The sequence below is a fragment of the Triticum aestivum genome, chromosome 1A (genome assembly GCF_018294505.1).
Source record: "Triticum aestivum cultivar Chinese Spring chromosome 1A, IWGSC CS RefSeq v2.1, whole genome shotgun sequence".
Taxonomy (NCBI): domain Eukaryota; kingdom Viridiplantae; phylum Streptophyta; class Magnoliopsida; order Poales; family Poaceae; genus Triticum; species Triticum aestivum.
This window is the reverse complement of record NC_057794.1, coordinates 32230773-32256734: the sequence shown is the minus strand read 5'-3', so window position 1 is coordinate 32256734 and position 25962 is coordinate 32230773. Positions and strand designations below refer to the sequence as shown.

General features: G+C 42.9%; 1 pseudogene; it reads right to left on the bottom strand.

The window, feature by feature from the left end:
- Nucleotides 1-57: 57 nt before the first annotated feature.
- LOC123188023 (elongation factor 2-like) lies at nt 58-5459 on the bottom strand (annotated as a pseudogene).
- Nucleotides 5460-25962: the final 20503 nt, after the last annotated feature.

Genomic DNA, 25962 nt, shown 5'->3' with positions numbered 1-25962 from the left:
AATGTGAAATAAGAGTTCGGTTCGGAATAAAAATCCCGCGACTTATTTGTGGTCCGTCGATCATCATATAATGCTAACTGAACCCTGCAGTTTATACTAGAAGAGTCGACCACAGCTTTCCACGCTGATGACTCCACCCATAGTGAATGAAATACTGCCTCTTAAGCATAGTGATTGTTTTATCTTTCTACAGACATGCTGTGGCAATCCAATCTGTAATTGTAAATCATAGAAATTAGCAGCACAGGCAAATGGGATACACACGTGTGGCCTGTAGGTAACGGACATAAAGATGCTATGTTCAGAATAGGCCTCTTAAGCACAGTGATTGTTTTATTTCCTGCTTGTGTGAATCCCTGCAGTTCTTCCCAAGCAGTAGTGCACTGGTTACTACATCATGATTCAGTGAGCTCTACCAAATTTCGGTTAACGACTCACTCAGGATGATAAGATAATTCACCAGGGCATTGCAAAGTACAGTTCAGGATGTGTCTGTTTGCCATATAGGGGGGGGATCCTGTGCAGCTTTACACCATTTTCTACCAAGTTACTGTAACAGAAACATAATAGTGTGAAACTTTCTAGCTGACATACCCACATAAATCATTCTGAGATGAGTGCACAGGTATTAGAAGAGCCAAACATGGATGAGCAGGAATCAGGCAATTATTAGAAATCCCTCTCAAAAATGCCCAGAGCGCCCACATGCCCCAAAATAATCATCTCCACCAAAATTTCTCAGCACTCAAAAGTTTAAAATCACACTAGCCACAGATTTGTTTACATCTCAACTTACCAGGACAGGATCCTGAACAGGGGTACTCCAGTCCTTCGGATCTCTCTTTACAGACTCCTCCCACGTCAAGTTCGGTCTACCCTGACCTCTCTTGACATTGTCAGCAGTTCAGCATGCTTTAGCCGTCCACTATGCACTGGAGCTTCTGGAGGCCTGCACTTAATATGCCCCGAAACAACCATCTTCACAAAAATTCCAATAGCACATCAAAATTTAAAAATCACATTAGCTACAGATTTGGTTACATCTCAGCTTACCAGGACAGAAGAACAGGAGATAACAGTTCCATTCATATGAGCCAAGGCCAAGGTGTCCCATGAAGACTTAAAGATCATCTCTGGTTCCCCGCAGGAGATCCCACATATATGTGGCTTGCAATGCCTAGAGGCTAACATGAAGGACACAAAAAAATACAAGAAAAAGTGGGACAGTGAGCATTTAGACAATGTAGGTAACTGACGTAACTATGCTATGCTCGGAATAAGCCTCTTTACCATAATGGTCATTTTATTTCCTGGCTATGTTTATTCCTACAGTTTTTCACAAAGCAGTAGTGCACAAATTACTACATCATGATCAAGCGAGTTCTACTAACTTTTGGCTTAACAACACACGAGAATACATTTCTACCATTTCCCATCAAGTCAAGGTTTTAAAAGCAGAATGTTGTGAAACTTTCTAGCTTGACATACCCACATAATAAACCATTCCTCAGCATACAAGAGCCAAATCAGCAACTATTGTAAATAACTGACCAAAATTCCTCAGCATTTCAAAATTTCAAAAATCACACTAGCTACAGATTGATTATATCTCAGTTTACCAGGACAAGCTGTGGAACAGAATGTACAGTTTCATATAAATTCCAAGAACATATCTACACTTTCTTTGGCCCGAGCCGGCTGTTTCGTGCCATGCTTGACGAAACAGAATGTACAGTTTCATATAAATCCCAAGAACGTATCTACACTTTCTTAGCCCGAGTCCGCTGTTTCGTGCCATGCTTGACAACTTTATCGTCAACATGTAGTCCCTTTCTTCGCCTCACGGAATCGATGAGCTTCTTAGCCAAGTTTGGTCCCATATTTGAACCATCTCCGAATTCCTCAATCTCCTCCTTAGTCTTCGGAACAAAGAAGGGGTCTTGAGGAATAGCCTCCCAGTGACTGAAAGTGAGACGAGCAGTGGCCGCACCGGAACTTCCATTCCAAAGCTTTTCAGAGAATTCAGAGCTCTCGGCAACCGGCAAATGCGCGTGCACCATGTACAAGAAAGTTTCTAGTTGCATCTCCGCTTCCTGCACCTTTGCTCGACAATCGCCAAGAACAGAATAGACGCTTCCTAGGCGCTCTATAGGAGTGGTCACTTCACATAAGTACATGGGTTCGACAAGCCTGGGCTTGCTCTGAAGCACGGCCGCCCGGCACGCTTCCCTGACTGCCGCTCTGTGCTGATAAGAGCAGTTGACACTATCTGGGCTGCCAGAGAATATGTAGGGCTCGACGATGAATGCCAGACCCCACATAGGTTCATCACACAAGGGCCCTGCATTTGTGACCTCCTGAAATCCTGAGATGATGATGTTCCTTAGTGCCTCATGATCAGGAACATCTGTGGATGGCTCACTGTCGTCGATAATGCCATTGCTAATCTCTGCATCATCAGACACACTCACAAACCCCAGTTTCTCTGAGACATGACACGTGCCGCGCACTAGAATACCTTCCCTTCCGTTTTGGATGGTTGTCGAACCGCTGCTTAATTTCACACCGGGCATGAGGAGGAGATTCGGACCGACTTGGGAAGGGCCTAGGGCCGAGATTTTGTGCAAGTACCCCAGCAGTGTCTTCCTATACCACTCGAGCTTAACTTCATCCGCTCGCACAGAGAGCGCTTCCAGCTCGCTCTCTACAGCACTGAGCATATCTTGCCTAAGCACTGCCACGGAACGACCATCATCATCCCGAGGACATTGTGATCCCATTGCTCTGTCGCTTCTCGCCGTTTGCCCCTTAATTGTTCGAGAAAGCAATTCCTCATTTTCCTCGAGGACCTTAACCAGAGCATCTGGAAGCCTGATGACTTTGACTCTCACAGCAAATTTCCCATCTGGAGCAATCCTCTCAACGTATCCCTGTGGATCCTTCAAGCTATCTACCAAACCAACACCTTCCCCTTGGATGGTCTCCTTGAAGGATACCAAGGGCTCTGAGACATTCAGTTCGACTTTCGCGAACCTCTCCCGCAAATTCTCCACACAATGCTCCAAATGTACCTTCCCAGCTGCAGCAAGGACATGCTCACCCTTTTCTGATATGGAATACTCAACAAGTGGGTCTGCCCGGTTGAGAAGGCTAAGCCCTTCGCGGAACGCGGCCAGATCAGCCACGTTGGCGGGCTCGATCGCGACCTTCAGTATCGGAGAGACCTGGAACGCCATGCTCGCAAAGGGCCAGCAGTTCCTCGTAGATGATAGTGTGGCCGTCTTCATTATATGCTCACCAAGGCCCTTGATGGCGGCCACATTCCCGGCGCCTACGCTGGCCACCGGCCTGAGGCCCTCTCCTAGCATCTCATACAGCTGCTGAACCTCAACCTCCTTCAGATGCTTGCCTGTTGTGTCCCCTTTCACCGGATCATACATCGGTGACAGCACAAACACCTTCTGCCCCGCGTGCAAGACGCCGCTGAAGACCCGCGCAAATGCCAAGAAGCACTCCTCCGGCTCACCGGCGGCCTCCTGGCCGCGGTCGAGGGTAGGTGGCAGATCCTTGTGTTTCACCACAAACATCTTGGACACGAAGACCACCACAGGGGCGCTTGAGCTGGCGCTGCAGGCCACCACGCACCTCCTCACCTTCTCCGCCTCGGCGACGTGCTCCGCCAAAACCCATGTCGGCAGCTCCCTCTCGGGCATAAGTGCCGGCGCTCTGAATCTCTGGGCGGCGACGGGGTCTGGCGTGCACTCCACGATCATCGTCATCACTGTCTCCGCAAGCGGCAGCCACGCCCTCATCACGGCTTCCAGCACGGCCTTGGGGCGGTCCTTGCTCTGCAGCTCCCGCTCCGATACCTTCAGATTGAAGGCCTGGACGACATGATCGCGCAGCCAGCTTGCGCCGTCCACCTTCAGACCATGATCATATACCTTCCACAGCCGCTTGAGCACCAATTCCACAAATATGGGCCGCTGCTTGATGCCGTTGGCCAAGGGCATAGCCTTCTTCTTCTCCTTATCCCAGTAGTATGCCCCCCCATAGCCATTTCACCAGCTTGTTGGCCTGGCCGGCGCGCCCCATGGCCATCACGGCGGCGAAATCTTGGATCCGGAAGCCCCAGCCGTCGCGGGCGCAGCCGAAGACGACATTGCCCTTCTGGGGCACGAAGGTGTCCTCGCCATCGTCGGCCTGCTGGTCGGGGGCGAGCCCATCAAGGAGGGAGAAGTAGGAGCCGGAGCGCAGCGTGGAGTACACGGAGTTGGCCTCGGCGACGATGCGGCGGAGGCGCTCGTAGGCCTCCCCGGGATCGAGGCGGAGGTCGGTGATGAGGCGGTCGAGCTTGTTGAGAACGAGGCAGGGGCGGAGGCGCTCGGCGAAGGCCTTGCGGAGCGCGGCGTGCGTCTGGACGCCGAGGCCGTCGACGGCGTCCACGACGATGAGCGCCGAGTCGGCCACCCGCGCGGCGGCGGAGACCTCGGAGCAGAAGTCGGCGTGGCCCGGGGAGTCGATGAGGTGGACGCGGGTGCCGTCGCGGTGGCGGAGCAGGACGGAGGCGGACTTCATGGTGATGGCCCGCTCCTGCTCCTCCTGCAGGTGGTCCATGAAGCGGGCCTTGCCGGCCATGCTCGGGTTGAGGAGGCCGCCGCCGCCGAACGCCACCAGGTGGTCGGCCAGCGTGGTCTTCCCGTGGTCCACGTGCGCCATGATGCAGGTGTTGCGGACCCGGCGAGGGTCGCCGGCCGCCGCCACCACCATTGCTAGCTAGGGTTTGGGGGCTCTCCCGCAGGGCCTGCGCGCGTGAAAGGGGACGAGTAGGTGACCACGGCGCACGTGCCCTGGTCGCCGCCGATCGCCGCCGTCGTACGGGAGACGAACGCGAAGAGAGCGGCCGCCCCTCCCGTGGTAGTTGGGGCTGGGCCAGAGGCACCCCGTTTTATTTGTGGAGGCAGTTTTTGATCCGGCCTGATTACGAGTCGGGCTGTGACACGGTGTCCTCCTCGTTGGCGCCTTTTTGTTTTTTTAGGGTTAACATGCTTCACTTTATTATTGATCAAGAGTTGGATGAACAGGAATTATAGAGGGATTATGGGGTTCATGAGCCACACATGGCGCCCCTCCTCCGCAAACCTCTTTTTTACCGGTGTCGGGATCTACCGATGGTCCTCCCGCCAATAAGATGCTGCCACCTCAAAAGTACTAGTATTTCTGTATTTCACTCTTTCCTTCATTTAAGGCACCATATTTAATCAGATGGGCCCACCCACATTACATCATCCATGTCACACCCACGTGACTTTAGCCTTGTCCCAGGCTTTCCAGGTACGATCGAGTCATATCTCTTACTTCCCAAGTCCAGATACAGAACATGTCATTTTTCAACCGATCAAGTTTTCTCACTTTAAACTTATTTGATTTTTCTTAATGTAGATATGAATTTGAAAAAAAGAACATTTCAATTAATTTCAAAATCTAATTTCAGCTCGTTTAGAAAAAAACATATTTCAATCCTTTCAGAAATATATTTCAAAAAAGAGTGAAACTTTGTATTTCAAAAGTGTTGCATAAACATTTTTATCTTTTTACAAAGTGATTTCATTTATTCCAATTCCAATTTCATTTTTCACAAGTGAAATTGATTATTGAACCATGAAAGACCTGATTTCAATTCTTCAAAAATATGATTTCAATCCTTTCAAAAACAAATATCTTTACAAAAGACTGAAACTTAGCATTTCAAAAGGGTCACATGAACATTTTTTATATTTTATGAAGTGATTTCAGTTATATTTTTTTTCCAAAACAACTCAGCTACACATAGCTATTTCAATTCATACCTAACTGAAATATCATTTCAAATCTTTCAAAAAATATTGCAATCCTTTTAAGAAGCATATAACACTTGCATATGCTAAAATAGTCTAGTTACACTACATTGTAATATAAATTTCACATATCTATGTGTAGCTGAGCTATGTAAGTGATGTATATTTCTGTATTTCAGCAAAGTAATTACATATATTTTCAGGGAAGTAATTTCATACATTTCAATACATATATGACCGAAATAACAAATTACATATATCACAAATAGCAGTTTCATATTTTCCAGAGATCTAATTTCATATATTTTCACAGAAATTAGTTTCACAACTTGTAACCACACATTGAAATATATTTCAGGGAAGTAATTTCATATTTCCCAATACACATCTCACTTAAATAACAAATGCCAGATAAGAGAAACAACGGTTTCATATATTTCAGAGAAGTAATTTCATATATTTTCACAGAAATTAGTTTCACAACTTGCAACACCCCATTGAAATATATTCCAGGGAAGTAATTTCTCAATACATATATCACTGAAATAACAAATGACAGATAAGAGAAATAGCTGTTTCATATTTTTCAGAGATCTAATTCCATATTTTTTCCAGTTTCACATTGAAATCTCACAGAAATTAGTTTTGCAACTTGCAACAACACATTGGAATCCCAGTTTCACATTTTTTGCACATCTCAACTACACATACCAAGATGAAGGAAACGAGGAAGTACACCAAGATGAACCTCATCAACCTCCTTCTCCACCTCCACAAGAGAACAACAACACCAACAATGAAGAGGGCCAAGAGGAAGAACAAGATGATGAAGAGGATGTTCCACCCCGACCCAAACAAAAACTCTCACGAGTTAGAGCAAGAGTTTCAAGAGATCATCCCATCGAACAAATCTCTGATGATATTCAAACATGGAGAATTACTCGCTCTAAAACTCATTTGGCTAACTTTTATGAACATTATTCATTCATCTCTAGTATTGAACCTATCAAGGTTGAAGAAGCTCTTGATGGTCCGGATTGGGTGAACGCCATGCACGAAGAGCTACACAATTTCGAGAGGAACCAAGTGTGGACATTGGTAGAAAAGCCGGACAACAACCAAAATGTCAATGGAACCAAATGGGTGTTTCGGAATAAGCAAGATGAAGATGGATAAGTTGTACGCAACAAGGCCCATCTCGTCGCCCAAGGCTACACTCAAGTCGAAGGTATGGACTATGGTGAGACGTATGCCCCTGTTGCTAGACTTGAGTCCATACGCATCTTACTTGCTTATGCCAATCACCATGATATCACTTTGTACCAAATGAACATTAAAAGTGCTTTTCTAAATGGTGAAATTGAGGAGGAAGTTTATGTTAAACAACCTACCGGCTTTGTTAATCCTAAGAAACGTAATCATGTTTACAAACTTCACAAGTCTTGCAACCTCCCGACTTGAAATGTATTGTGAATGCTTAAATTTGTGCTAAAACTCCACCTCAACTTGAAGAACTTAAAAGTGTCACCTTTGCTTGTTGATGGTCTAATCACCCCCCTCTAGACACCTCTTTCCGATCCTTTCACCATGCCCCCACGCCGCCGGGTGAGGAGCGAGCCCTTTCTTACGCCAGAGCGCCGGCTCGAGCTTGTTGAGCAGATCCGGGCAAGGCGCGAAGCTCGGATCACCGCGGGGCTACCTCCGGATGCAATGGACCCAGAGGAGTTGGAGGATGCGGGGGGCGCTGGCGACGGGGATCTACAGGCGGAGCTGCAGGCCATCCTCGATTCCCTCTAGTCAACGTGCAGCCGGCGAAGGGGATGGCAACGGCGCCACCACCAAGTGCTCTACTGTCGCCGTTTTCCGCAAGGCAGAGGAGAAGCGGGCGCAACTGCGCCTTGTTCTCTCTGCAAAAGGGGGGCGGTGGATGGAGAAAGAGAGGAGGGGGAACAAGAGCAGGCTCGCGCGCCGCCGTGGCCGCACGACGCCGTCACCAGCGACCGGCGTGGGCCCAACCCGCCGCATCGAAGAAAGCCCCGCACTTCTCTACCTCTCTCTCGGTCCAGTAGGAGGCTGTGGATGGGGGAGAGCAGGAGGAAAGGAAGGGGAAGAGCGGCACGATGCTGTGGCCGTCGACCAGCGCGGCGCTGTGGCCGAGCGGCCAATGAGGCCGCAACATAGAGAGAGAGACAGAGGCGGGCACGTAAGGGAGCAGACGAGGGCGCAAGCGAGACCCTCTCTCTCTGTCGCAGGAAAGGAAGGGAGGCGCAGCGCGGTGGACGTCGCCGGCGGCCAGGGGTGGCGCGGCACGGTGGCCCGGCGACCGATGTGGTGCGCTGACCCGCGGTCGGATCGAGAGAAGCACAGAGAGGCACGCCAGGGGGAAATGAGGCTAGGGTTGGCCGGGATCGCGTTTTTGTTCCAGTGAGAACGACGCTGGACCGTCGGATCGCTTTTGACGGCTGAGATTGAAACCCTAGCGCCATACTGGGCTTTTGGGCCGGAACGGAGATAGAGGCCGGCAGCAGGGCGCACTGGGCCCAAAGCCGCAGCGGCGCGCGCTGGGCCAAGGCCAGGCTGAGCTGCTATTTTTTGTTTATCTGTTCTCTGTCCATACTTTGGGTAGATTGCAAATAGTTCTTCTATGCAAAAAAGTTTTAACGAAAATTTTGTTTTAGAAAATAGAAAGGTAAACAGAAAAGGTTCTGAAAATGAAAATAGAAAATTTTCATCAAAAGAAAAGTTCATGAAGTTTATAAAGAAAACTAAAAAGTACATGATTTTTTATTCGGTGAAAGAAAAGTTTCTATAACGAATAAAAAGTTCATGAATTTTTTATTCATGTTTTTCCATTGTAAATAAAAATAAAAGTTCTCTTTTAAAAGTGAATAGAACTAAAGTAACAGATTAAATTGTTGCTTCTCTAATGCATTTTTGAACCAACCGGTTAAAATTGCTTAAGAGAGTAAAAGAGTATAGAATTGTTTTTGAATAGAATATTGTAAAGTTCCTGCTGCAAAGTAAAAGTTTTATCCTCCAATTAAATTGGAACCAACGGGAAAATTTAATTGGAAGAAATGTTCTTAGCAATGTTTTTCCCTTGTGGGTGAAATAAGATGCATATAGTTTTCGCTATGACAAAAGAAAGTGATACGTCCATTTTGCATCATGCTTTTATATAGATATTTATTGCATTATGGACTGTTATTTCGCTTTATGTCACAATACTTATGGCTATTATCTCTTATTTTACAAGGTTTACATAAAGAGGGAGAATGCCGGCAGCTGGAATTCTGGGCTGGAAAAGGAGCAAATACTATAGACCTATTCTGCGCAACTCCAATAGTCCTAAAACTCCACGGAACATCTTAAAATAAATAAAGAAAAATCCTCGCCAAAGATGAAGGCCAGGGGCCCCCCACCCTGCTCACGAGGGGGGGGGGGCGCCCTAGCCCCCCTAGGGCGCGCCCCCTACCTCGTGGGCCCCCTGGTGGCTCTCCGACATCCATCTTCTCCTATATGAAGTCTTTCGATGAGAAAAATAAGAAGGAACTTTTCGGGACGAGACTCCACCGCCACGAGGTGGAACCTTGGGGGAACCAATCTAGAGCTCCGGTAGAGCTGTTCTGCCGGGGATACATCCCTCTGGGAGGGGGAAATCATCACCATCATCATCACCAACGCTCCTCTCATCGGGAGAGGGCAATCTCCATCAACATCTTCACCAGCACCATCTCATCTCCAAACCCTAGTTCATCTCTTGTATCCAATTCTTGTCTCAAATTCCGGGATTGGTGCTAGCAGGTTGCTAGTAGGGTTGATTACTCCTTATAGTTGATGCTAGTTGGTTTATTTGGTGGAAGATCATATGTTTAGATCCTATATGCATATTATTACCCCTCTGATTATGAACATGAATATGCTTTGTGAGTAATTATGTTTGTTCCTGACGACAAGGGAGAAGTCTTGCTATTAGTAGTCATGTGAATTTGGTATTCGTTTCATATTTTGATAAGATGTATGTTGTCTAGCCTCTAGTGGTGTTATGTGAACGTTGACTACATAACACTTCACCATTATTTGGGCCTAGAGGAAGGCATTGGGAAGTAATAAGTAGATTATGGGTTGCTAGAGTGACAGAAGCTTAAACCCTAGTTTATGCGTTGCTTCGTAAGGGGCTGATTTGGATCCATATGTTTCATGCTATGGTTAGGTTTACCTTAATACTTTTGTTGTAGTTGCGGATGCTAGCAACAGAGGTTAATCATAAGTGGGATGCGTGTTCAAGTAAGAACAGCACCCAAGCACCGGTCCACCCACATATCAAATTATCAAAGTATCGAACGCGAATCATATGAACGTGATGAAAACTAGCTTGACGATATTCCCATGTGTCCTCGGGAGTGCTTTTCCTATTATAAGAGTTTGTTCTGGCTTGTCCTTTGCTACAAAAGGATTGGGCCACCTTGCTGCACTTTATTTACTTTTGTTACTTGTTGCTCGTTACAATCTATCTTATCACAAAACTATCTGTTACCACTTGTTTCAGTACTTGCAGAGAATACCTTGCTGAAAACCGCTTATCATTTCCTTCTGCTCCTCGTTGGGTTTGACACTCTTACTTATCGAAAGGACTACGATAGATCCCCTATACTTGTGGGTCATCAAGACTCTTTTCTGGCGCCGTTGCCGGGGAGTGTAGCACCTTTTGTAGGTGGAATTTGGTAAGGAAAAATTTATATATTGTGCTGAAATTTACTGTCACTTGTTACTATGGAAAGTAATTCTCTGAGGGGCTTGTTCGGGGTATCTTCACCCCATCCAGTAGAGCAAAGAGTTGCTCCTCAACCTACTGAACCTATTGAAAATGAAACTCCTTTTGAATTTCTTTTGGGTATGATGGAAAAACTGCTAGCTAACCCTTTTACAGGAGATGGAACAAAGCATCCTGATGAGCACTTAATATATGTGGATGAAGTTTGTGGATTATTTAAGCTTGCAGGTATACCCGATGATGTTGCTAAGACGAAGGTCTTCCCTTTATCTTTGAAGGGAGACGCATTGATATGGTATAGGCTATGCGATGATATGAGATCATGGGACTATAAAAGATTGAAGTTGGAATTTCATCAAAAGTATTACCCTATGCATCTTGTTCATCGTGATCGCAATTATATATATAATTTCTGGCCTCGCGAAGGGGAAAGCATCGCTCAAGCTTGGGGGAGGCTTAAATCAATGTTATATTCATGCCCCAATCACGAGCTCTCAAGAGAAATGATCATTCAAAATTTTTATGCTCGGCTTTCTGAAAACAATCGCACCATGCTCGATACTTCTTGTGCTGGCTCTTTAATGATGAAGACTATTGAATTTAAATGGAATTTATTGGATAGAATTAAACACAACTCTGAAGATTGGGACCTCGACGAAGGTAAGGAGTCAGGTATGACACCTAAGTTTGATTGTGTTAAATATTTTATGGACACCGATATTTTCTGTAAGTTTAGCACTAAATATGGACTTGACTCTAAGATAGTAGCTTCTTTCTGTGAATCTTTTGCTACTTATGTTGATCTCCCTAAGGAGAAGTGGTTTAAATATCATCCTCCCATAGAAGTAAAAGTAGCTGCACCTATTAAAGTTGAAGAAAAGACTGTCACTTATAATGATCCTATTGTTCCTACTTCTTATGTTGAGAAACCACCTTTCCATGTTAGAGTAAAGGATCATGCTAAAGCTTCAACTGTTGTTCGTAAAAGCAATATTAGAACTTATACACCTCCTGAGCAAGTTAAAGTAGAACCTAATATTGCTATTGTTAAAGATCTCTTGTCTAATAATATGGGTGCGAGTGCTAGTGTTATACCACATACTTTATACGAAGAAATTAAGAATGAAATTGCACGTGCTGAGTTAGAAGGTATTGATGTCACAATTAAACTTGCCAATAGAGATACTATTTCACCAATTGGAATTGTTAGAGATGTTGAAGTCTTGTGTGGGAAAACTAAATATCCTGCTGATTTTCTTGTTCTTACTTCTCCGCAAGATAGCTTTTGCCCCCATTATATTTGGTAGACCCTTCTTAAATACTGTCAATGCTACCATATATTGCACAAAGAATGTTGTTACCATTGGCTTGGATGATATGGTTCATGAGTTTAATTTCTCTAAATTTAGTAAACAACATCATGAGGAAGAATTACCTAGTAAGGATGAAATTATTGGTCTTGCTTCTATTGCCGTACCTCCTAGTGATCCTTTAGAACACTATCTGCTAGACCATGAAAATGATATATTCATGAATGAAAGAAGGGAAATAGATGAAGTATTCTTTAAACAGGAACCTATTCTGCAACACAATTTGCCTGTTGAAATTTTAGGGGATCCTCCTCCACCCAAGGGTGATCCCGTGTTTGAGCTTAAACCTTTGCCTGATAATCTTAAATATGCTTATCTTGATGAAAAGAAGATATATCCTGTTATTATTAGTGCTAACCTTTCAGAGCATGAAGAAGAAAGATTATTGAAAACTCTGAAGAAGCACCGTGCTGCTATTGGATATACTCTTGATGATCTTAAGGGCATTAGTCCCACTCTATGTCAACATAAAATAAATTTGGAAGTAGATGCCAAACCAGTTCGTGATCCTCAACGACGTCTGAATCCTAAAATGAAAGAAGTGGTAAGAAAAGAAATACTCAAGCTTCTGGAGGCAGGTATAATCTATCCCGTTGCTGATAGTGAGTGGGTAAGTCCTGTCCATTGTGTCCCTAAGAAGGGAGGTATTATTGTTGTTCCTAATGATAAAGATGAATTGATTCCACAAAGAAGTATCACATGTTATAGGATGGTAATTGATTTCCGCAAATTAAATAAAGCTACTAAGAAAGATCATTACCCCTTACCTTTTATTGATCAAATGCTAGAAAGATTATGCAAACATACACACTATTGCTTTCTAGATGGATATTCTGGTTTCTCTCAAATACCTGTGTCGGCTAGAGATCAATCAAAGACTACTTTTACATGCCCTTTTGGTACTTTTGCTTATAGACGTATGCCTTTTGGTTTATGTAATGCACCTGCTACCTTTCAAAGATGCATGATGGCTATATTCTCTGACTTTTGTGAAAAGATTTGTGAGGTTTTCATGGACGATTTTTCCGTCTATGGTTCCTCTTTTGATGATTGCTTGAGCAATCTTGAACAAGTTTTGCAGAGATGTGAAGAAACTAATCTTGTCTTGAATTGGGAAAAGTGCCACTTTATGGTTAATGAAGGTATTGTCTTGGGGCACAAAGTTTCTCAAAGAGGTATTGAAGTTGATAAAGCCAAGGTTGATGCTATTGAAAAGATGCCATGTCCCAAGGACATCAAAGGTATAAGAAGTTTCCTTGGTCACTCTGGATTTTATAGGAGGTTCATTAAGGACTTCTCAAAAATTTCTCGGCCTCTGACTAATTTATTGCAAAAAGATATACCATTTGTCTTTGATGATGATTGTGTAGAAGCATTTGAAATACTTAAGAAAGCATTAGTCTCTGCACCTATTGTTCAGCCACCTGATTGGAATTTACCCTTTGAAATTATGTGTGATGCTAGTGATTATGCTGTAGGTGTTGTTCTAGGGCAAAGAGTTGATAAGAAATTAAATGTTATTCATTATGCTAGTAAGACTCTAGACAATGCTCAAAGAAATTATGCTACTACTGAAAAAGAGCTTTTAGCAGTTGTATTTGCTTGTGATAAGTTCAGATCTTATATTGTTGATTCTAATGTAACTATTCACACTGATCATGCTGCTATTAAATACCTTATGGAAAAGAAAGATGCTAAACCTAGACTTATTAGATGGGTTCTCTTGCTGCAAGAATTTGATTTGCATATTGTTGATAGAAAGGGAGCTGAGAACCCCGTTGCAGACAACTTTTCTAGGTTAGAAAATATTCTTGATGACCCACTACCTATTAATGATAGCTTTCTTGATGAACAATTAAATGCTATAAGTACTTCTCGTAGTACTCCATGGTATGCTGATTATGCTAATTATATTGTTGCTAAGTTTATACCACCTAGCTTCACATACCAGCAAAAGAAAAAGTTTTTCTATGATTTAAGACATTACTTTTGGGATGACCCACATCTTTATAAAGAAGGACTAGATGGTGTTATTAGACGTTGTGTATCTGAGCATGAACATGAACAGATCCTACGCAAGTGTCATTCCGAGGCTTATGGAGGACACCACGCTGGAGATAGAACTACACATAAGGTATTGCAATCTGGTTTTTATTGGCCTACTCTCTTCAAGGATGCCCGTAAGTTTGTCTTGTCTTGTGATGAATGTCAAAGAGTTGGTAATATTAGTAGACGTCAAGAAATGCCTATGAATTATTCACTTGTTGGTGAACCGTTTGATGTTTGGGGCTTTGATTATATGGGACCTTTTCCTGCCTCTAATGGATACACACATATTCTAGTTGCCGTTGATTACGTTACTAAGTGGGTAGAAGCTATTCCAACTAGTAGTGCCGATCATAACACTTCTATTAAAATGCTTAAGGAAGTTATTTTCCCGAGGTTTGGAGTCCCTAGATATTTAATGACTGATGGTGGTTCACACTTTATTCATGGTGCTTTCCGTAAAATGCTTGCTAAATATGATGTTAATCATAGAATTGCATCTCCTTATCACCCTCAGTCTAGTGGTCAAGTAGAGTTGAGCAATAGAGAGCTCAAATTAATTTTGCAAAAGACTGTTAATAGGTCTAGAAAGAATTGGTCCAAGAAACTTGATGATGCATTATGGGCTTATAGAACTGCATATAAAAATCCTATGGGTATGTCTCCGTATAAAATGGTTTATGGAAAAGCATGTCACTTACCTCTCGAACTAGAACATAAGGCATATTGGGCTATTAAAGAGCTCAACTATGATTTTAAACTTGCCGGTGAGAAGAGGTTATTTGATATTAGCTCACTTGATGAATGGAGAACCCAAGCTTATGAAAATGCCAAGTTGTTTAAAGAAAAAATTAAAAGATGACATGATAAAAGGATACAAAAGCGTGAGTTTAATGTAGGTGATTATGTATTGCTATACAACTCTCGTTTAAGATTTTATGCAGGAAAACATCTCTCTAAATGGGAAGGCCCCTATGTTATCGAAGAGGTCTATCGTTCTGGTGCCATAAAGATCAACAACTTCGAGGGCACAAATCCAAAGGTGGTAAACGGTCAAAGAATCAAACATTACATCTCAGGTAATCCCATAAATGTTGAAACCAATATTATTGAAACCGTAACCCCGGAGGAATACATAAGGGACACTTTCCGGAACGTTTCAGACTCCGAAAAGGAATAGGTATGTGGTACGGTAAGTAAACCGACTCCAAAACAATTTTTAAGGCAATATTTCGCCGTTTTGGAATATTTAGAAAAATAGAAAAATAAGTAGCAGTCCGGGTAGGGCGCGCCCCCTACCTCGTGAGCACCTCGTGTTGTTGGGGAACGTAGTAATTTCAAAAAAATTTCCTACGCACACGCAAGATCATGGTGATGCATAGCAACGAGAGGGGAGAGTGTTGTCTACGTACCCTCGTAGACCGTTCACGAAAGCGTTATATCAACGCGGTTGATGTAGTCGTACGTCTTCACGTCCGACCGATCCAAGTACCGAAAGCACGGCACCTCCGAGTTCTGCACACGTACGGCTCGGTGACGTCCTCGCCTTCTCGATCCAGCAAGAGGGGCGAAGTAGTAGATGAGTTCCGGCAGCACGACAGTGTGGTGACGGTGTTGGTGTAGAACGATCTTCGTAGGGCTTCGCCTAAGCACTGTGAAAACTATGACGGAGGATAAACTAGAGGAGACGGGGTTGCCGGCACACGGCTTGGTGTTTCTTGTTGTGTCTTTGGTGCTAGCCCTGCCCCTCTATTTATATGTTGAGCCCTGGGGTCGAAACTTGGAGTAAAAGCCTCCACAAAGTCGGTTTCACCCGAAAGGCAAGAGTCCTTCTCGGACTCCAGGGCCAGACGCCAGGGTTCCCGGCGTCTGGACCCAGACGCCAGGGACCCTGGCGTCTGGCCCCTGGACTCCGCAAAACTTCCTTTTGCGCTTTCCTAAAACCTTGTGGGCTTTCCCCTTTGGCCCAAATAAAGTGTTCTCGTACCCAAACATTTCGGGAAACATCCGGAACCCCTTCCGGTGATTTCCGGAACCCTTCCGGTGACCAAACACTATTATCACATATATCAAACTTTATCTCCGGACCATTCCGGAGTTCCTCGTCATGTCCGTGATCTCATCCTGGACTCCGAACAACATTCGGTCACCAACATACATAACTCACATAGTACTATATCGCCAACGAACGTTTAATCGTGCGGACCCTACGGGTTCGAGAACTATGTAGACATGACCGAGACACCTCTCTGGTCAATAACCAATAGCGGGACCTGGATGCCCATATTGGATCCTACATATTCTACGAAGATCTTTATCGGTCAGACCACATAACAACATATGTTGTTCCCTTTGTCATCGGTATGTTACTTGTCCGAGATTCGATCGTCGGTATCTCAATACCTAGTTCAATCTCGTCACTGGCAAGTCTCTTTACTCGTTCTGTAATACATCATCTCGCAACTAACTCATTAGTTGTAATGCTTGCAAGGCTTATGTGATGTGCATTACCGAGAGGGCCCAGAGATACCTCTCCGACAATCGGAGTGACAAATCCTAATCTCGAAATACGCCAACCCAACATCTACCTTTGGAGACACCTGTAGAGCACCTTTATAATCACCCATTTACGTTGTGACGTTTGGTAGCACACAAAGTGTTCCTCCGGCAAACGGGAGTTGCATAATCTCATAGTCATAGGAACATGTATAAGTCATGAAGAAAGCAATAGCAACATACTAAACGATCGGGTGCTAAGCTAATGGAATGGGTCATGTCAATCAGATCATTCACCTAATGATGTGATCCCGTTAATCAAATAACAACTCTTTGTTTATGGTTAGGAAACATAACCATCTTTGATTAACGAGCTAGTCAAGTAGAGGCATACTAGTGACACTCTGTTTTCTATGTATTCACACATGTATTATGTTTCCGGTTAATACAATTCTAGCATGAATAATAAACATTTATCATGATATAAGGAAATAAATAATAACTTTATTATTGCCTCTAGGGCATATTTCCTTCAGTCTCCCACTTGCACTAGAGTCAATAATCTAGATCACATCACCATGTGATTAACATCGATAGTTCACATCATCATGTGGTTAACACCCATAGTTCACATCGCCATGTGACCAACACCCAAAGGGTTTACTAGATTCAGTAATCTAGTTCATATCGCTATGTGATTAACACCCAAAGAGTACTAAGGTGTGATCATGTTTTGCTTGTGAGAGAATCTTAGTCAACGGGTCTGCCACATTCAGATCCACATGTATTTTGCAAATTTCTATGTCAACAATGCTCTGCATGGAGCTACTCTAGCTAATTGCTCCCACTTTCAATATGTATCTAGACCGAGACTTAGAGTCATCTAGATTAGTGTCAAAACTTGCATCGGCGTAACCCTTTACGACGAACCTTTTTGTAACATCCATAATCAAGAAACATATCCTTATTTCACTAAGGATAATTCTGACCGCTGTCCAGTGATCTACTCCTAGATCACTCTTGTACTCCCTTGCCAAATCAGTGCAGGGTATACAATAGATCTGGTATACAGCATGACATACTTTATAGAACCTATGGCCAAGGCATAGGGAATGACTTTCATTCTCTTTCTATCTTCTGCCGTGGTCGGGCTTTGAGTCTTACTCAACTTCACACCTTGTAATACAGGCAAGAACTCTTTCTTTGACTGCTCCATTTTGAACTACTTCAAAATCTTGTCAAGGTATGTACTCATTGAAAAAACTTATCAAGCGTCTTGATCTATCTCTATAGATCTTGGAGCTCAATATGTAAGCAGCTTCACCGAAGTCTTTCTTTGAAAAACTCCTTTCAAACACTCCTTTATGCTTTACAGAATAATTCTACATTATTTCCGATCAACAATATGTCATTCACATATACTTATCAGAAATGCTGTAGTGCTCCCACTCACTTTCTTGTAAATACAGGCTTCACCGCAAGTCTGTATAAAACTATATGCTTTGATCAACTCATCAAAGCGTATATTCCAACTCCGAGATGCTTGCACCAGTCCACAGATGGATTGCTGGAGCTTGCACATTTTGTTAGCACCTTTCGGATTGACAAAACCTTCTGGTTGCATCATATACAACTCTTCTTTAATAAATCCATTAAGGAATGCAGTTTTGTTTATCCATTTGCCAGATTTCATAAAATGCGACAATTACTAACATGATTGGGATAGACTCTAGCATAGATACGAGTGAGAAACTCTCATCGTAGTTAACACCTTGAACTTGTCGAAAACCTTTTGCGACAATTCTAGCTTTGTAGATAGTAACACTACTATCAGCGTCCGTCTTCCTCTTGAAGATCCATTTATTCTCAATTGCTTGCTGATCATTGGGCAAGTCAACCAAAGTCCAAACTTTGTTCTCATACATGGATCATATCTCAGATTTCATGGCCTCAAACCATTTCGCAGAATCTGGGCTCATCATCGCTTCCTCATAGTTCGCAAGTTCGTCATGGTCTAGTAACATGACTTCCAGAACAGGATTACCGTACCACTCTGGTGCGGATCTCACTCTGGTTTACCTACGAGATTCAGTAGTAACTTGATCTGAAGTTACATGATCATCATTATTAGCTTCCTCACTAATTGGTGTAGTAGTCACAAGAACAGATTTTTGTGATGAACTACTTTCCAATAAGGGAGAAGGTACAATTACCTTATCAAGTTTTCTACTTTCCTCCCACTCACTTCTTTCGAGAGAAACTCCTTCTCTGGAAAGGATCCATTCTTAGCAACGAATGTCTTGCCTTCGGATCCGTGATAGAAGGTGTACCCAACAGTTTCCTTTGGGTATCCTATGAAGACGCACTTCTCCGATTTGGGTTTGAGCTTATCAGGTTGAAACTTTTTCACATAAGCATCGCAGCCCCAAATTTTAAGAAACGACAGCTTAGGTTTCTTGCCAAACCATATTCACACGGTGTCGTCTCAACGGATTTAGATGGTGCCCTATTTAACGTGAATGCAGCTGTCTCTAATGCATAACCCCAAAATGATAGTGGTAGATCGGTAAGAGACATCATAGATCGCACTATATCTAATAAAGTATGGTTATGATGTTCGAACACACCATTACACTATGGTGTTCCAGGTGGCGTGAGTAGTGAAACTATTTCACATTGTTTTAATTGAAGGCCAAACTCGTAACTCAAATATTTTACCTCTGCGATCATATCGTAGAAACTTTTATTTTCTTGTCACGATGATTTTCCACTTCACTATGAAATTCTTTGAACTGTTCAAATGTTTCAGACTTATGTTTCATCAAGTAGATATCCCCATATCCGCTCAAATCATCTGTGAAGGTCAGAAAATAATGATACCTGCTGCAAGCCTTAATATTCATCGGACCACATACATCAGTATGTATGATTTCCAACAAATCTGTTGCTTGCTTCATTGTTTCGGAGAACAGCGTTTTAGTCATCTTGCCCATAAGGCATGGTTCGCAAGCATCAAGTGATTCATAATCAAGAGATTCCAAAAGCCCATCAGCATGGAGTTTCTTCATGCGCTTTACACCAATATGACTTAAACGACAGTGCCACAAATAAGTTGCACTATCATTATTAACTTTGCATCTTTTGGTTTCAATTTTATGAATATGTGTATCACTACGATCGAGATCCAATGAACTTGTTTCATTGGGTGTATGACCATTGAAGGTTTTATTCATGTAAACAGAACAACAATTATTCTCTGACTTTAATGAATAACCGTATTGCAATAAACATGATCAAATCATATTCATGCTCAACGCAAACACCAAATAACACTTATTTAGGTTCAACACTAATCCCGAAAGTATAGGGAGTGTGCGATGATGATCATATCAATCTTGGAACAACTTCCAACACACATCGTCACTTCACCCTTAACTAGTCTCTGTTTATTCTGCAACTCCTGTTTCGAGTTACTACTCTTAGCAACTGATCCAGTATCAAATACTGATGGGTTGCTATAAACACTAGTAAAGTACACATCAATAACATGTATATCAAATATACTTTTGTTCACTTTGCCATCCTTCTTATCCGCCAAATACTTGGGGCAGTTCCGCTTCCAGTGACCAGTCCCTTTGCAGTAGAAGCACTTAATCTCAGGCTTAGGATCAGACTTGGGCTTCTTCACTTGAGCAGCAACTTGCTTGCCATTCTTCTTGAAGTTCCCCTTCTTCCCTTTGCCCTTTTCTTGAAACTAGTGGTCTTGTCAACCATCAACACTTGATGTTTTTCTTGATTTCTACCTTCGTTGATTTCAGCATCACGAAGAGCTTGGGAGTTGTTTCCGTTATCCCTTGCATATTATAGTTCATCACGAAGTTCTACTAACTTGGTGATGGTGACTAGAGAATTCTGTCAATCACTATCTTATCTGGAAGATTAACTCCCACTTGTTTCAAGTGATTGTAGTACCCAGACAATCTGAGCATATGCTCACTAGTTGAGCGATTCTCCTCCATCTTTTAGCTATAGAACTTGTTGGAGACTTCATATCTCTCAACTCGGGTATTTGCTTGAAATATTAACTTCAACTCCTGGAACATCTCATATGGTCCATGACGTTCAAAACGTCTTTGAAGTCCCGATTCTAAGCCATTAAGCATGGTGCACTAAACTATCAAGTAGTCATCATATTGAGCTAGCCAAACGTTCATAACGTCTGCATCTGCTCCTGTAATAGGTCTGTCACCTAGCGGTGCATCAAGGACATAATTCTTCTGTGCAGCAATGAGGATAAACCTCAGATCACGGATCCAATCCGCATCATTGCTACTAACATCTTTCAACACAATTTTCTCTAGGAACATATCAAAATAAACATAGGGAAGCAACAACGCGAGCTATTGATCTACAACATGATTTGCAAAGTACTACCAAGACTAAGTTCATGATAAATTTAAGTTCAATTAATCATATTACTTAAGAACTCCCACTTAGATAGACATCCCTCTAATCCTCTAAGTGATCACGTGATCCAAATCAACTAAACCATAACCGATCATCACGTGAGATGGAGTAGTTTTCAATGGTGAACATCGTTATGTTGATCATATCTACTATATGATTCACGCTCGACCTTTCGGTCTCCGTGTTCCGAGGCCATATCTGCATATGCTAGGCTCGTCAAGTTTAACCTGAGTATTCTGCGTGTGCAAAACTGGCTTGCACCCGTTGTAGATGGACGTAGAGCTTATCACACCCGATCATCACGTGGTGTCTGGGCACGACGAACTTTGGCAACGGTGCATACTCAGGGAGAACACTTCTTGATAATTTAGTGAGAGATCATCTTATAATGCTACCATCAATCAAAGCAAGATAAGATGCATAAAAGATAAACATCACATGCAATAAAATATAAGTGATATGATATGGCCATCATCATCTTGTGCTTGTGATCTCCATCTCCGAAGCACCGTCATGATCACCATCGTCACCGGCGCGACACCTTGATCTCCATCGTAGCATCGTTGTCGTCTTGCCAATCTTATGCTTCCATGACTATCCCTACCGCTTAGTGATAAAGTAAAGCATTACAGCGCGATTGCATTGCATACAATAAAGCGACAACCATATGGCTCCTGCCAGTTGCCGATAACTCGGTTACAAAACATGATCATCTCATACAATAAAAATCATCATCATGTCTTGACCATATCACATCACAACATGCCCTGCAAAAACAAGTTAGAAGTCCTCTACTTTGTTGTTGCAAGTTTTACGTGGCTGCTACGGGCTTAAGCAAGAACCAATCTCACCTACGCATCAAAACCACAATGATAGTTTGTCAATTTGACTCCGTTTTAACCTTCGCAAGGACCGGGCGTAGCCACACTCGGTTCAACTAAAGTTGGAGAAACAGTCACCCGCAAGTCACCTATGTGCAAAGCACGTCGGGGAAACCGGTCTCGCGTAAGCGTACGCGTAATGTCGGTCCGGGCCGCTTCATCCAACAATACCGCCGAACGAAAGTATGACATGCTGGTAGGAAGTATGACTTATATCGCCCACAACTCACTTGTGTTCTACTCGTGCATATAACATCAAACCATAAAACCTAGGCTCAGATGCCACTGTTGGGGAACGTAGTAATTTCAAAAAAATTTCCTACGCACACGCAAGATCATGGTGATGCATAGCAATGAGAGGGGAGAGTGTTGTCTACGTACCCTCGTAGACCATTCGAGGAAGCGTTATATCAACGCGGTTGATGTAGTCGTACGTCTTCACGTCCGACCGATCCAAGTACCGAAAGCACGGCACCTCCGAGTTCTGCACATGTACGGCTCGGTGACGTCCTCGCCTTCTCGATCCAGCAAGAGGGGCAAAGTAGTAGATGAGTTCCGGCAGCACGACGGTGTGGTGACGGTGTTGGTGTAGAACGATCTTCGCAGGGCTTCGCCTAAGCACTGTGAAAACTATGACGGAGGATAAACTAGAGGAGACGGGGTTGCCGGCACACGGCTTGGTGTTTCTTGTTGTGTCTTTGGTGCTAGCCCTTCCCCTCTATTTATATGTTGAGCCCTGGGGTCGAAACTTCGAGTAAAAGCCTCCACAAAGTCGGTTTCACCCGAAAGGCAAGAGTCCTTCTCGGACTCCAGGGCCAGACGCCAGGGTTCCCGGCGTCTGGACCCAGACGCCAGGGACCCTGGCGTCTGGCCGCTGGACTCCGCAAAACTTCCTTTTGCGCTTTCCAAAAACCTTGTGGGCTTTCCCCTTTGGCCCAAATAAAGTGTTCTCGTACCCAAACATTTCGGGAAACATCCGGAACCCCTTCCGGTGATTTCCGGAACCCTTCCGGTGACCAAACACTATTATCACATATATCAAACTTTATCTCCGGACCATTCCGGAGTTCCTCGTCATGTCCGTGATCTCATCCCGGACTCCGAACATCATTCGGTCACCAACATACATAACTCACATAGTACTATATCGTCAACGAACGTTTAAGCGTGCGGACCCTACGGGTTCGGGAACTATGTAGACATGACCGAGACACCTCTCTGGTCAATAACCAATAGCGGGACCTGGATGCCCATATTGGCTCCTACATATTCTACGAAGATCTTTATTGTTCAGACCGCATAACAACATACGTTGTTCTCTTTGTCATCGGTATGTTACTTGTCCGAGATTCGATCGTCGGTATCTCAATACCTAGTTCAATCTCGTCACTGGCAAGTCTCTTTACTCGTTCCGTAATACATCATCTCGCAACTAACTCATTAGTTGTAATGCTTGCAAGGCTTATGTGATGTGCATTACCGAGAGGGCCCAGAGATACCTCTCCGACAATCGGAGTGACAAATCCTAATCTCGAAATACGCCAACCCAACATCTACCTTTGGAGACACCTGTAGAGCACCTTTATAATCACTCATTTACGTTGTGACATTTGGTAGCACACAAAGTGTTCCTCTGGCAAACGGGAGTTGCATAATCTCATAGTCATAGGAACATGTATAAGTCATGAAGAAAGCAATAGCAACATACTAAACGATCGGGTGCTAAGCTAATGGAATGGGTCATGTCAATCAGATCATTCACCTAATGATGTGATCCCGTTAATCAAATAAAAACTCTTTGTTTATGGTTAGGAAACATAACCATCTTTGATTAACGAGCTAGTCAAGTAGAGGCATACTAGTGACACTATGTTTGTCTATGTATTCACACATGTATTATGTTTCCGATTAATACAATTCTAGCATGAATAATAAACATTTATCATGATATAAGGAAATAAATAATAACTTTATTATTGCCTCTAGGGCATATTTCCTTCACGTGTGCCTTCTGGACTCCGTTTTCTTGCACGATACATATTTTGGTCGGTAAAAATTCATTATATAACTTCCCGAAGGTTTTGACTCCCGTATCACGCAAACCTCCTTTGTTCTTGTTTCGAGCTATTTTCTGTCAGGGTTTTCCAGGCTAGGCATCATGTTGTCTCCCTCCTCCAACAATGGTGACAATGATGCTTGGCTAATGAAGATAGATCTGAAGAGGGAAGAACCCACGAGGGTCAACAAGGATGAAAGGATGAAGAAGGCCACAAAGGATCAAGCTCCAGCAGCAAAAGACACCCTTCAACTTGATCATAACCTTCTTACCCCAACTGAGATCGAAGCTTTCAAGATGATTGAGTTAGCTCGTATACAAAACAAGTATCTCACACAAGAAAATATTTTGTTGAAGGAGCATATTTTTACACTCAAGGGCATTATTCGCAAGCTGGAGGACCTCTTACGCTCGATGTGCGATTATCCGTCACCACCACCTTCTTCACCGACAAAGGAGATATAATCACATGGGTATGGGCACTCCCCTTGGCAACTTCCAAGCTTGGGGGAGGTGCCCCGGTATCGTACCACAATCACAACTCCTATCTTTACCATTTTTCTTAGTTTGATCCTATTAGTAGTATCTTGATCTAGTGGAATAAAGTTTATGGCATGATCTAGTTTTGAGTTTTGCTTTTTGATCTCTCTATGTAATCGAGTCCGTGAGCTATATATAATAAAGATTAGTGTTGAGTCAAGGGCTTGATTATTTTGCCATGATGTTGGGTGAATAAAAGAAAAGAGAAAAAGAATAAAAAGAAACAAAAAAGTTCATATTGATCTTATTGAAAGTAATGACTTCACATAGAAAGAGTATGATGATTAAAAGTTGTTGGGAGTTGGCAGACATAGCTTTGGTCATTGTTGCAATTAATAGGAGGTAATAAGGAAAGAGAGATTTTCACATATAGATATATTATCATTGACATCTTTTATGATTGGGAGCACTCATTAAAATATGACATGCTAAAGAGTTGATGTTGGACAAGGAAGATAACGTAATGAGTTATGTATTTCTTATATCTGAGACAAAGTATGTTGTCATGGATCCTCTAACTTGTTGAGCTTGCCTTGCCCCCTCATGCTAGCCAAATTCTCAGCACCAAGTAGAAATACTACTTGTGCTTCCAAATATCCCTAAACCAGTTTTGCCATGAGAGTCCACCATATCTACCTATGGATTGAGTAAGATCCTTCAAGTAAGTTGTCATCGGTGCAAAGCAATAAAAATTGCTCTAAATATGTATGATTGATTGGTGTGGGAGAAATAAGCTTTATACGATCTTGTGATGTGGAAGTAATAAAAGCGACGGACTGCATAATAAAGGTTCATATCACAAGGGGCAATATAAAGTGATGTTCTTTCGCATTGAGATTTTATGCATCCAACCATAAAAGCGCATGGCAACCTCTGCTTCCCTCTGCGAAGGGCTTATCCTTTATTATTATCTTCTACCTTATGCAAGAGTCATGGTGATCTTCACCTTTCCTTTTTCATTCTATCCTTCGGCAAGCTCAGCATGTTGGAAAGAACATGATATATATATATATATATATATATATATATATCTAATATATATATATATCTAATTGGATGTAGGGGAGCATGAACCATTATTGTTGACATTATCCTTGAGGTAAAAGGTTGTGGGGCAAAACTATAAGCCCCTATCTTTCTCTGTGTCTGATTAAAACTTCATAACCACAAGTATTGCGTGAGTGTTAGCAATTATGAAGGACTAAGTGATAGTTGAGTATGTGGACTTGCTTTTTAGCTGACATAGACTCTTTCCAATGTTATGATAAATTGAAATTGTTTCAATGACCGAGATTATAGTTTGTCGGAGCCCAATAAGGTTTATGATTTATACTTTTGCATTATGAATAGATCATCACTTGAACATAAGTAATCATATGACAAAATCTATATATGTTGTTGTTATGAGAATAATCATGATGCCTTCATGTTCGTATTTTATTTTTATCGACGCCTCCACATCTAAACATGAGGACATATTTATTGTTACCGGCTT